Source organism: Canis lupus, chromosome 8 (assembly GCF_011100685.1).
Source record: "Canis lupus familiaris isolate Mischka breed German Shepherd chromosome 8, alternate assembly UU_Cfam_GSD_1.0, whole genome shotgun sequence".
In the NCBI taxonomy this organism is placed as follows: domain Eukaryota; kingdom Metazoa; phylum Chordata; class Mammalia; order Carnivora; family Canidae; genus Canis; species Canis lupus.
In genome coordinates, this window is record NC_049229.1 from 5,962,619 (window position 1) to 5,975,155 (window position 12,537).

The 12,537-nt window shown below is 36.8% G+C and overlaps 1 pseudogene; it reads right to left on the minus strand.

Moving 5' to 3' along the window:
- Positions 1-951: 951 nt before the first annotated feature.
- Positions 952-1,051, minus strand: LOC119873052 (annotated as a pseudogene).
- Positions 1,052-12,537: the final 11,486 nt, after the last annotated feature.

The following is a 12,537-nucleotide window of genomic DNA, read 5'->3' on the forward strand; positions in this document are numbered from 1 at the left end:
AATTAAATATGAATGATATGGAGAAAACAAACAAAAAGAGCTTATAGTTTCAAAGCACATTTGTCAGTCACAAATAATAGAAAAATACAAAATCTGTTTATGAAAAGAAAGCCAAAGCTAAATACAAGAAACAGTCATTTCTCTTCCTAGGTATGCAGTAGGTTTACTTTGATCCACTTCTCTCAGCTGGATTCAAGTTAATATTTCTTTTCTACTCACTATTTTGTTAAGAGCCATGAGATCAGCTGCTACTGTTTTGTTTTTGTTTTTTTTTTTGTTTTTTTTTTTTTTTTTTGAGTTTGAAACAGCCAGTCTCTTTTTCCTGGAACAGTCTTCTCCTGAAGCAAAAGCCTCCTTTTTGGAGCGAAGCTTCCCTCCTAGGGTTCTTTGTTCTGCCAGTGCTGAGTACCTTTGAGCTTCTCTCTGGAGCAGGTCTGGAACCAGTACCTTTCCCTTCTTTTGAACAGCTGAGCAAGTTGTCTCTCAACTTGGTTGCCCTCACTGTGCTAGAGGCCTGTGCAGTCATGTGCCTCTGTCTCAGCTCATTTCAAAAAAAGCCCTCTGGCAAAAGCTGATTGAGTATCTAGGCAGGTTGATATTTTTTTTAATATACAATTATTTTCAATTTTATACAGAACTAAGATCTTATTAAAAAGTGAATCACTTTACAATAAGTAAGTTGACTTCTTCACAAGCAATGCAGACACAAGTATGAGCTTTGATGAAAAGTAGAGAATGAATCCAATGATCATCAATTATTAAGATTTGGAAAGATTTTAGACATCTTCAGACCCAACTGCCTATCTAATGAAGAAATTCCACTATAACAAATTGGGAGTTAGGTGATCATAATGAAAACTTGGCATACTTTGAAAGAAAAGTCTGGTCCCGTTTCTTGTTGGACAGTCCTGTTAACAGAGCTGCCTTCAATTAAACCAGTCCACTTCTCTTGAAAGTGTATTATTTGTTACTGTAGACACCATCCTTGCACAGGGGCCATGCTAATTTCCTTTGTGCCATTCCAATTTTAGTGTATGTGCTGCGAAAGCAAGCGCTATTAATTTAATTAACATTGACTGACCCTGTGTTCAATTCACAGGCCCCCGTTGTAGGTGCTAGAATTTCTACTCACTCATCTACCAAAACAATATGCAATAACTCCACCTACTTGTCTGTATTGTCAATAGAGAGCTTCAAAAAATGAAGTTAGAGCAGAATAAGGGGGAGAGCCCATTGGTGAGAAAGTGGAATCGTTTCCACATGATAGAAATAGAAAGCCATAGAAGAGTACATCAGAAAAGAATAGGAAGAGAGAAGACATTTGGGTGTAGGTGGCCATGGCTTGGATTGGGTGTGAACTGCAGGATGAGCGGGAGGTGAGAGGCAGACACAATAAACAAAATACATTTTCCCCAAAATTACAGATAAACTACAAAAGTAGAATATATGTTGGAATGGAAAGCAAAATAAATCTCTACAGAACTGTAGATCTTGAAATAGAAATATTTCATAACTTTTCTCCATCTCTCTTTTTCACACAATAACTGTATTCCATTTGTTTTGTAGGGCTAGACCAAAATGTCCTGTCACTTGCTCCTCCCTTCAACTCTCCCAAGCAGCACATACTAATAATGGTGGAATCTGAAAGTAGCAAGACCAGCAAGGTGGAGATAGTATACTATGCTGCCTGCCAGCCCCAGCAGGACTGCCTTTTCCCATGATCATGTGACTCTGTTCCATCTACTCAATTATCCTCTCTGCCTCCTTTTATCACAGAAATAGAGATAAAATGTACCTATTGCCACCAAGGAAGGGGGCCTTAATAGCAAGTCCTGGGATATAGTTCCTATCAGAAAAAAAAAAAAAAATCTAATGTTTTAAAATGAAAGTCATTACTTTGGGTAAAATTTACATCCTAGATACTGGATCATCCCCCTCACTACCATGCAAATATATTGAAGTATTGTCAATCTTTTCCATTATCTATATTTATCTTATGGTCTATCTATATCTATTACCTATAACTCTATTGCCCTCATCTATAACTACAAACACAAGTGAACTTATTGAAAATATGTCTATGTGTTTATTGTCCTTTCTACAATTTCTCAACCCTCATTTTCCTCTCAACTTACTCCGTTCAAACCATTCCAAAGAGCCATTTTCACTGAGGTCACAAATGACCCAGATGAATACTTCTTGTTTTTCTTTAATTTACATTTTTAATTCATTTTTGAATGAATACTAATGCTACAACATTTAAAAATGAGTAAAGAAGATCTAAAATGAATTCCCCCCCACCTCTCAGATCTCCCCTTTAAAATGCTATGAAATTTTTAGGTAAATAGATAGAGATATTTAATAAACATATAAGCATTTTTTTTACATTTTTTAAAAATGGTAGTATGCACCCTTCTCATTTTTTTTTTCACTTATTATACCTTGGATATCACTCCATATCAGCACATAAAATTTCCTATCCTTCTTTACCTCTCTACTGTGTACTTTTAAATTTTTATTTCATTGGTCCCCTACTGATGGACATTTTGGTGTTTTAATTTTTTTTTAAGATTTTATTTATTCATTAATGAGACACACACAGAGAGGCAGAGGCACAGGCAGAGGGAGAAGCAGGCTCCATGCAGGGAACCCGACGTGGGACTCGATCCCCATACTCCAGGATCAAGCCCTGAGCCAAAGGCAGATACACCCAATTGCTGAGCCACCCAGGCATCCCATTTTGGTGTTTTTAATCTTTCACTTACAAATGATGATAACTGTATATACATCATTTCACCCATGTTGGAGTTTACAGGATACATTTTTGAATGGAATTTTAAATCAAGGAATATGTGTATTTTTAAATCTTTGCTATATATCACTGTTTTGCCCCTTATATAAATTATAATTTATACCATTTCCCAACAGTTATCAATGCAGTGGTTTATTAAAATTATCTGCTTATTTATTTATATAGCTCCTTTCAAAATGTTATGTGAGCAGTAATTAAGTTAGTATATAGAATGATTTTCTGCTATCCCATTTCCTCTCTTCCTTTACCATCAATTTTTGCAGATTAAAAAATCCTTAACATTTAGCTTTTATCTGTTAAATGGCTTTATACTCCTGTTACTAGATTTATCAGTTCTAAGTATATATTTTGATCCATTGTTGTAAAATATAAAGAAACAACCGCACTTACTCTTCCTTTTCATGTACACACTTACCCTTTCTTCCCAACTTTTCCTAATTACATGAATTATTCATTATCAAGATTTATGACAGTTGTATTGTGTTCTGAAACCATAATTCTCACATTGGTCTGCCTACTAATCCTGAAATCTTAATACTTAGTCTTTCGATGGCAGCCCTTCCATCATAATCTTAAATTCTGGTGTCTTAGCCCTACTCTCCTAATGTTCTATACCAACCTCTCTCCATAGCTTTTCTGTTCATCTCTAAATTGCCTGAATATCAGCCTCCAGTAGTGTCTTCAAGAAGGTCTCATGGTAACTACATTATCTGAGTTCTTGCATGTTCAAAAATGTTTACTGTCTTTATCATAGAAAATAGATGCCGCTCTAAGTTTTAGTGTTAACTATTACCATGAAATACTATTACTATTATCTGATTATAATCTCAACCATCATAAAATACAGAATAACTTTGACCAGATTGTTTGCTTATATGCATGCATAAATAAATAAATGAATGAGCAAATGAATGAATGAATAAACAAATAAATAATGAAGCTATTGACATCCACATGTATTTAGGAATACAAACTCTCTGTGGGACTGTTTTGTTGCTTCTGCTGCTGTTATTGGTGTCGAAATATATACTCTCAGATCATGCTTCCATGAAAATGGGCATCCATTAAATACATCATTCAAGGCCAAATAGCAAATACTAAGCAATGTGTACTCAAGCATTATACATTTAACATTCTAAAAACAAAAACAAAAAACAAACCAATAAATTCCATTCCCTCCAGAATTCTGGCTGTTAAATGAATTGATGCATAATTTGAGATTCCTGTCACAAAGATTTCATAAGCAGTCTGTCCTATGTAATGAGTCTGCTCTGAGCCAAGTTGTTTCTGCCTTAGATAAGGTAATATTTTTCTTCCACTGAAAATCAGAGATTGTTAAACAATCCTAACGCCTATCAATTTTATCTCCTTCTGTAAATCATATGCTGTTTTCCTTTTTTTGCTTTAGTGTGCCAATAGAGATCTTTTCTTCAATCACGAAGAGGGTTGTTTTGTATCCTATCACCTTTAAAACATCTTCAATGTGTCTTCAAAATGAATGGACTCACTCTTCTTCTAGACATAATTATTCGATACCCAACTAATATTCTCTGATGACAATGTCAGTCAACTGTAGAATCTTCAGTGAGACGTTACATACCGAAGGTTAGCTAATTTTACCAAGTACCAAGTGTCTGGCATTGTACTGAGATCTTTAACACATTTTATAGTTGTTGAATGATTTAGTACATATAATCCCAATAGCAAAACTAGGGTAGAATACGCACATTTTACAGAGGAGGAAATTGAGTCCCAAAAGGTTAAGTAACTCACATAGGATTACAGCTGGAGAGGAGCAGAGCCATAACGTGAAGCACAGCATTCTGATTGTAGAACCCAAGCACTTTGCCACTATTGTTAACACAGCCATCCAGCTGATATCTGGAATAAGTGTTACAAATATACTTTTCATAGTGTCTGCACTTGATATTAATGAGAAAGGGATGTTCGGGCTTATCATTAGGCCCATAGATTTCCTTATTCTGGCTCTTTCTAGCAACATTAAAACAATGATGAATCCAGTAAAATTGGTACACTGGAGTCAAAACAGTTATTCAGTGTTTGCAGCTGTTTGAATGTTTTACTTTCCAATCCATTGTTTAGGCACAATATTAACATCCCTAGAGAGATTGCTAAGGAATGAAAGGTGGGCACGTGTGCACACACACACACACACACACACATCCCTACACACAGATGAGAATGGTATTATAAATTCTGGATCTGGGCAAAGCTCCTTTTATGCTTCAGATTATGTAGAAGGTGAGACTGGGAGTGTGACCTGATTGTCTACTTGCTTTGCCTCTCACCTGTGCTCCTTGGGAAACAATGGTAACAGCATCATTATCACATTCTCATGCTTTTCAACTTAGGGTGTGATAAAGTTGCAGTGAGTGCAATTTCTTTTGGGAGAATAAAACTTGACTCTTCCCTAATAATTTGCAAAAACAAATAAAAGCAAAACAAAACAGAAGAAACTTGAGTGAGTTGCTCTGAAAAATATGCTCCAATAGAGAAAACTTAAAAAAAAAAAAAAAGCATTGTTATCAGGCAAAAAGATAACACATTTGAATAAATATTTATGTATGTTTTCATAGTTTTCTGGCTTATGCTTCTTCATGTACCTTGCAGGCAGTTAAAGAAACAACTATAAATCATAAATAAGGAATAAAATGAACTCTATGAAAGTCTCTGATTACTCCATTACTGAAATCCAGCTTAGCAATCATCCTTTCCTTCCCAGTATATTTCTATAAACAATCCAAAACAAACCTGCAGGATTTATAGAATGCATTTAATATAAATGAAAGTGGAATGATGCACAGAACTGGTAAGAAATTAATTCATATTTTTCTCTAGCAAAAAAAAATGTATTGGGAAAACAACATATTACTAAGGAAAAACATCATGGAAGAATTTTAAATAACTTGATTTAAAGGACATAGAGTACTTCTGCATGCTATGACCCAAACTGAAAGCTAGCAGACTAAGGATCTTAGTATTGTTTTTCTACCACTGACTCGCATGAACTGAGAGATATCATTTTGCTCTATTTTTTTAAGATTTTATTTATTTATTTGGGGGGGGGGGGTGCAAGCAGGAAGGGGTATAGTGGAGGGAGACAGAATCTGAAGCAGACTCTGCATAGAGCAAGGAGTCCAATGTGGGGCTTCATCCCATGACTGAAAGATCATGAAACCAAGAGTTGGATGCTTAACCAACTGAGCCACTGCTCTGTTTTCTTTAATGATGAAAGTGAATAAATGAGTGTGAGCCAGTCTAACTGAAAGAAAATGAATGAATCTACCAGAAACCAAAATACTTAGTTTTGGCTGAGAAATGCATTTCTAAAATAATCTATGAGAGCTACAGAGCTTTCATATTGTAATTAGAACCCCTGAAGATCATATAATAGAACTCAGTTCTTTCCTTCAAACTATGATTTTATTATTCCCGTTTTCTCCTAGGAACTCTGGATCCCCATATTCCCTTATGTTGGAGAATCTTCTAGACATCTTTACATCTATGCAAATCTTCTGTGATTAACCCTACACACATCTCATCCATTACAGATATTCATTCTCCAAGTTTAATATCAAAAGAGTGATTTGTAAATCATAACTCTGGATTACAACTTTATAAAGATCTGATCTAGTATTAATTAAATATTACATATAAGTTTAAGTATGTTCAAAATGCATAAGAACCCCTGATAATGCAAGATGATCCTCACAGTTGCTGTAGAAATAGAATTTCAATAAATTCCAGTCATTGCAAAAAATATATTTTTGAAATAACTGGTTATTGGCTCTATTTTTGAAAAAGAAGTTGAGGCTTCCCAAGTGAGTTCACAGCAAGGTGGAAAGTAATATCTATTTTTCTCAAATGTGTTAGACAAGGCCACCAGAAACCATGTTAGGGGCTAAAATTAGCCACCGTAATAAAGCATAAGGCAATACTGTTATGCGCTGTCACTATGTTTCAATATATAATGTGTTTTGATGGAATTCAGTAGTTTTTATAAGTTAGAGTCAAACAACTTTTTTTTTTTTTTTTTTTTTTTTTACTTTGTCTATATGTGTGATGCTAAACAGTTTCACAGCCTTAGCACTTTTTAATTGAGTTTTTGGGTATAATGCAGGCAGTCTTCATGTAATTACTGTGGACAGTCAAACATAAGGTATAAAGCATACGTTATTGAATACTTAATATGTCATAGGCTTTTCAACCGAAGTTTTTTAAAGACTTTATTTATTTATTCAGGAGAGACACAAAGAGAGAGGCACAGACATAGGCAGAGGGAGAAGCAGGCTCCATTCCATGCACGGACCCTGACGTGGGACTCCATCCCAGGTCTCCAGGACCACACCCTGGGCTGAAGGCGGCGCTAAACTGCTGGGCCACCCAGGCTGCCCATCTCATCTGAATTTGAGTGAGTTGTATATACAAGAATTAATGAATATCCTTTTAATAAAAAAAAAAACACTTAAAGCATGATCAATTAGTCAAGACAACTATTATCAACATGGCAATTTCAAATCGAAATGGTAAGCTTAATTTATTGCACAATAGAGGCAAAGAAGAATACACAGTAAAGAATAATTCCAAAATCCCATATCAAAATAACTGAAATTAAGCTTATCACAGGAGTGGTTATGGGAGAAAATGTCACCATTAATGTTCTCTCTGGAGAATTTTAAAAACAATAAATACATTCATCTGTTGAATTCAGGGCTGCTCTTATCTAGAAATTATATTGTCATAAGATCCATGCTTCTAATCATCTGCTTTTTAAAAATCACAGTATTGTCCTGATTAATGATAAACACTAGACCATCTTGTCCACAAAATCCTGGTGCACACCTTACAGTTATCGCAAGAGGTTTATGAATTCCTATGTCCACCAGTTTTGTGGACTAAATAAGTCATGCACACATAAGTCTCATGCACACTATTTTTTTTAAATACAGTTAGTGTTGAGAGTAGAGCTAAACTAATCCATGATATTGCTGCCTCGACATGCATTCTGTTTGGCCAAGCAGTCTGCGGGGACTTGAAACTGACATTAGCCTCTCCTTCGAGCTCCTGTCCTGGATAGCAGCGTCAGTCACAAGCAAACGTAAGGTTCTGATGTGATTTCAACAGTCTTCCCTACCTCCCAGCACCCATGTGCCTTATAATAATACCACCATGAAGCTTACCAAAACCCAACTCTTCAGTTTGAACTGGTCAATCCAGACCCAGCTGGGGAAACCCCAAAGGACACACTCACCCTAATGAAGACATGAGCCCCAGGTCCTGCTTTCCCTCTGCGCTCTTCCATGATGTTCCAGGGGCTGTTCTAGGCAGCCCCTCACAGTTGTCCTTCCTCCAGGACCTCCTGTGGTCTGAACTGCAACTTACCAGCCAGCATCTGGTGCTCCACTTAATAAACATTAGCAAAATCTCAATAGTCACTATTGTGACAAGTTCATTAAACATTTCTCATGAGTCAGTGCCTCCCAGATTCCATGGGTTCCTCTATATTTCCCAACTTGCACTCCAGATGGATTAGTGCTATGTAACTAAGGTAAGCCACTGGACTATAAGAAGGTATGCCAGGGGTTGCTTCAGGGCCAGCCAGAGCACTTAGGAGTCTTGATGCCTACTCCATTCTTCATTTCCACCACCCCACTCCCCAACCTCCCGCCCAATCACTTTAAAGTCCATGTCTTCTAAAGGGCATAACCATAAGACATAGGAGGATCCTCTGACTCATACTGGTCTCTCTAAATGAGTGAGAAAGTAACTGTCTTATGTCAGGCAGTGAAGGTTTCTGGTTTGTCTGCTGCAATGGTTAGTGTTAATTATGCTGACTGATGCGAAGTGAAATATGCCAGTTACAGAAGTACAAATATTTTATGATCCCACTTATGCAAGATATCCAGAAGTAGTCAAATTTATGGAGATGGAAAGGAAGATGATGGTTCACAGGGGCTGGGGGCAGAAGGGAATGGGGAACTGTTTAATGGGTATAGAGTTTCATTTTTGCAAGATAAAAAGAATTCTGGAGATTGGCTGTACAGCAATGTAAATGTACTTCTACTGAACTATGCACATAAAAGTGGTTAAGATGGTAAATTTTATGTTATGTATGGTTTTACTACAATTAAACATAAAAATAAAGAAGGAAGGGATATCTGGGTGGCTCAGTTGGTCAAGCGTCTGCCGTGGGCTCAGGTCATGATCCCAGGGTCCTGGGATCAAGACCTGCATTGAGCTCCCTTCTCAGCAGGAAATCTGCTTCTCCCTCTCATTCTCTCACCCTCTGTGTATGCTCGCTCTCTTTCTTTCTCTCTCTCTCAAATAAATAAATAATTTTTGTTTTTAAAAAAGGAAGCAAGTTTACAGGGTAAAAATTTATTCTGGTTTTTGTTTTTTAAAAAAGAAAAATGTTACTAAAACTACGTGCCAGTTCCACGGAACTGCAAGGTGATTCCCTCAAGAGCCTTCCAAAAGACTCTGGAACTGTGGCCATGTAATTGGTATAAGAATAGAACAGCTTTACCTAAAATGACTGTCTAGGTCCATTAGATGTCTGAAGAAAAAAAGTGCTTCCTGGCAAAATATTCCATTTTTGGAAATCACAATGTCCTTTAGCAATTAAGAACTCTTAAGAAATCTTGTAGAGAAAGAAAAAAAAAAAAAAACCAACCTTTTAATTTGTGTAAGTCAGCCTTTCTTAATCATTTAGCTAATGAATTTTTTTGTATAATACCTATTACTATCTGAAATGCCTATATTCCTCCACAACACTTTTCAAAATGCTGAAATAGCATCTCCAAACTGATATGTTAGGCTCATATGTTTGCTTACAAAGTGTCTCATTTTTTTACACATATTTATGACTATGCTTTGAGAACAAACTGTTATCTGTCACCATTGGGACTAATCCAGCATCACAGGAGGAGAACAAAAAATTGTTCCTGGGTCATAAACACGTTTGTAAACACACATATAAGCACACACACAGAACCACATTTAACTGAGTACTTGCTAAGAGCCTAACACTATGCAAATAATGCATTACATATACCTTATCTTAATTAATCATCACAACAGTGCTATGATAAAAGTGTTTTTATGCCCCAAATTTTGAGGACAAGGAAATGGAGGCTCTTAAGAGATTAACATACTTGCCCAAGGTCACATGCTTAGCAAAGAAGTGTGTAGCTCAAATGAAACCAGAGCTAAGAGACTCCAATACCAACCGCTGAACCATTATTTTATATTACAGAGCATTTTTCTCTAAGTATCAATCTGAGTCTATCAAGTGCTTCATTCTATTAAAAACAAAAAACCTCATTATGAGGGAAAATGAAACAAGAACAAAAACAAAAACAAAATCCACACCACTAAGAGAAATATGTGGACTTCCAAGTTTCCTAAAACTACAGCTTTTATTTTAAGATTCTTTAAAAAATACTTAATAGCTTGCAAAGATCTAAAAGCTGGAGAGAAATTGGTTTTTTTTGTTTTGTTTTGTTTTGTTTTGGTTTGGTTTGTTTTTAAATCCTGTTTATAGCCCGGGGCATGAAATAGCTTCATGGGTTAATAGCACTAGGTTAAGAGCTAAGCTAAGAAGTAGGAGACCTAGATTCGAGTCCAGAGCTGTCATTTTGGCAAAATTCATCAAACTTTTCATGCCTCAGTTTCTTCCCAGGAAAAGTGTGGATAGAGGCCAACCTAGCTAATCTCTAAGGGACAAAAACCCAAACTTATGCAAATTTACTGTAATTCTATGAATGTGCTTGGTGGAAGAGGAGGGGAAGGGACTCTCTAGGACTTAGAAAAGGAATTTGCCCTAAATTCAATCTACATCAACTTTCTAAACCGAAGGACAAGCTACCTACCCCCTTACTGCACTTGTGGTTACCTTGGTTATTCATTTTCTTTCGCAGAAGTTCATGAACACAGATGACCAAAGAGAGCTCACTAAGGAGAAGGCAGTAGAGGTCTGAGGAAGTCCATTCTTCTTTTATCTCTGCTTTGTTATGCTATAGATGCCCATGTTTCAGCTGCAGAGTCCTTTCTCCATCCAGACTCATCTCCTATAAGGCTTACATCTAGGATGTTGATACATTTTCCCACCCGTGAAGTCAGAAGAAGGGGATATGGAAGCCAGAATATAGGACTCAGAAAGCAAAATAAGTAACTAGTGTCTTTTTCCTGTTTCATCTAGATTCATTAATATCAGAAAAGCAAGAAAAAAGACCTCTTTTCCACTACCACCTCTTTACTTGTCCTGCTGATGTTAAAAGCAGTGAGAGAGAGAGAGAGAGAGAGAGAGAGAAAAGAGCCATTGAGATAAGGTCACACTCCTACGCCATCATCAGAAGGGTCTCTACTGAGACAATAGGTTCAAGGATACACATACATACAAAAAAAAAAAAAAAAAGAGAGAGAGAGAGAAGAGAAAAAAAAGAAAAGAGAAGAGGATCTATGTGAAATATTACATGCCACACAAAGTAACTGGCATTGGATAAAAGTGTAAGCACCCAGTTTAAGCTCCTCGTCCCAAATTACCTTTGTATATTTAAAAAAAAAAAAAAAATTCCCTTAAAAAAAAAAAAAGTACCAATCTAAGTTGCGTTTGTATGGGGAAAAAAATGTCATTACTGCATATAAGCACCTGTCATGAGGTAGATGAATATTCTCCTTTACTCTCAAAATGTCGCTACAAATTCTAGTCCTGTTTATTGTTTGTTTTCCCCATCTATCTCACTTTTTTCTATAGCTCTGCATTAGACACTCAGCTGGTAAACTATCCTGCCCCAAGTTTCTACTGTCTGACATTTGGTGCTCTCATGCCTCTAAAAGGAAGTACAGCATTAATACTACATGGGGGCTTGTAGGGATTCCTTGCTTGAGTTGCTAGCCTGTGTCTGTCTCCCCTTCTCTATCTTTCTCTCTCTCCCCTCTCTCTTTTTCTCTCTCTCTTTCCCTCTCCCTCTCCAACCCCCTTTACTTCCCTTTCTCTCACCTCCCCCCCCGCCCCCCCAACCCTTTCAACCTGGACTCTTCCCAGTCCTAGGTTTGTTGCTAAGCTTTTGTCACTACCTAAGAAGGAATACCCAAGCCATCATGTTCTCATAATTATAAATCTTAGTCATATCAGATGATCTTTGTTTTCCTAGCAGTTGCTCACCAACGGCTTTCCACTTATCTAAATGAGGTTGTCTTTGCTCACTGTTCAACTCTCTGACAATCACATCATCACTTTAGTCAGTTGGAAGATAACCACTTACCAGTTAAGAAGCCAGTAGAGTCAGCTAAGGATACTTGTTTTTGTTTTTTCATTTTCCCCTTGACTTCCTCACATCAGATATGAGAATTTTACACTAGGAAGAGACAAATTTGAATGGAGAGAAAGCACACTTTTTTCTTTTAAGATTTTATTTTATTATTTATTCATGAGAGACAGAGACAGAGAGAGAGAGAGGCAGAGACACAGGCAGAGGGAGAAGCAGGCTCCATGCAGGGAGCCTGATGTGGGACTCGATCCCAAGACTCCAGGATCATGCCCTGGGCCGAAGGCAGACGCTAAACCGCTAAGCCACCCAGGGATCCCCGAGAGCAAGAATTCTTAATTAGTAGCTCCAAGTCATCCTTCTTGCCAACCTTCATAGTACATTCTTTCCTTTTCTTCTTCTGCTTGAGAGAGTCTTTTAATAATTTCATACTGT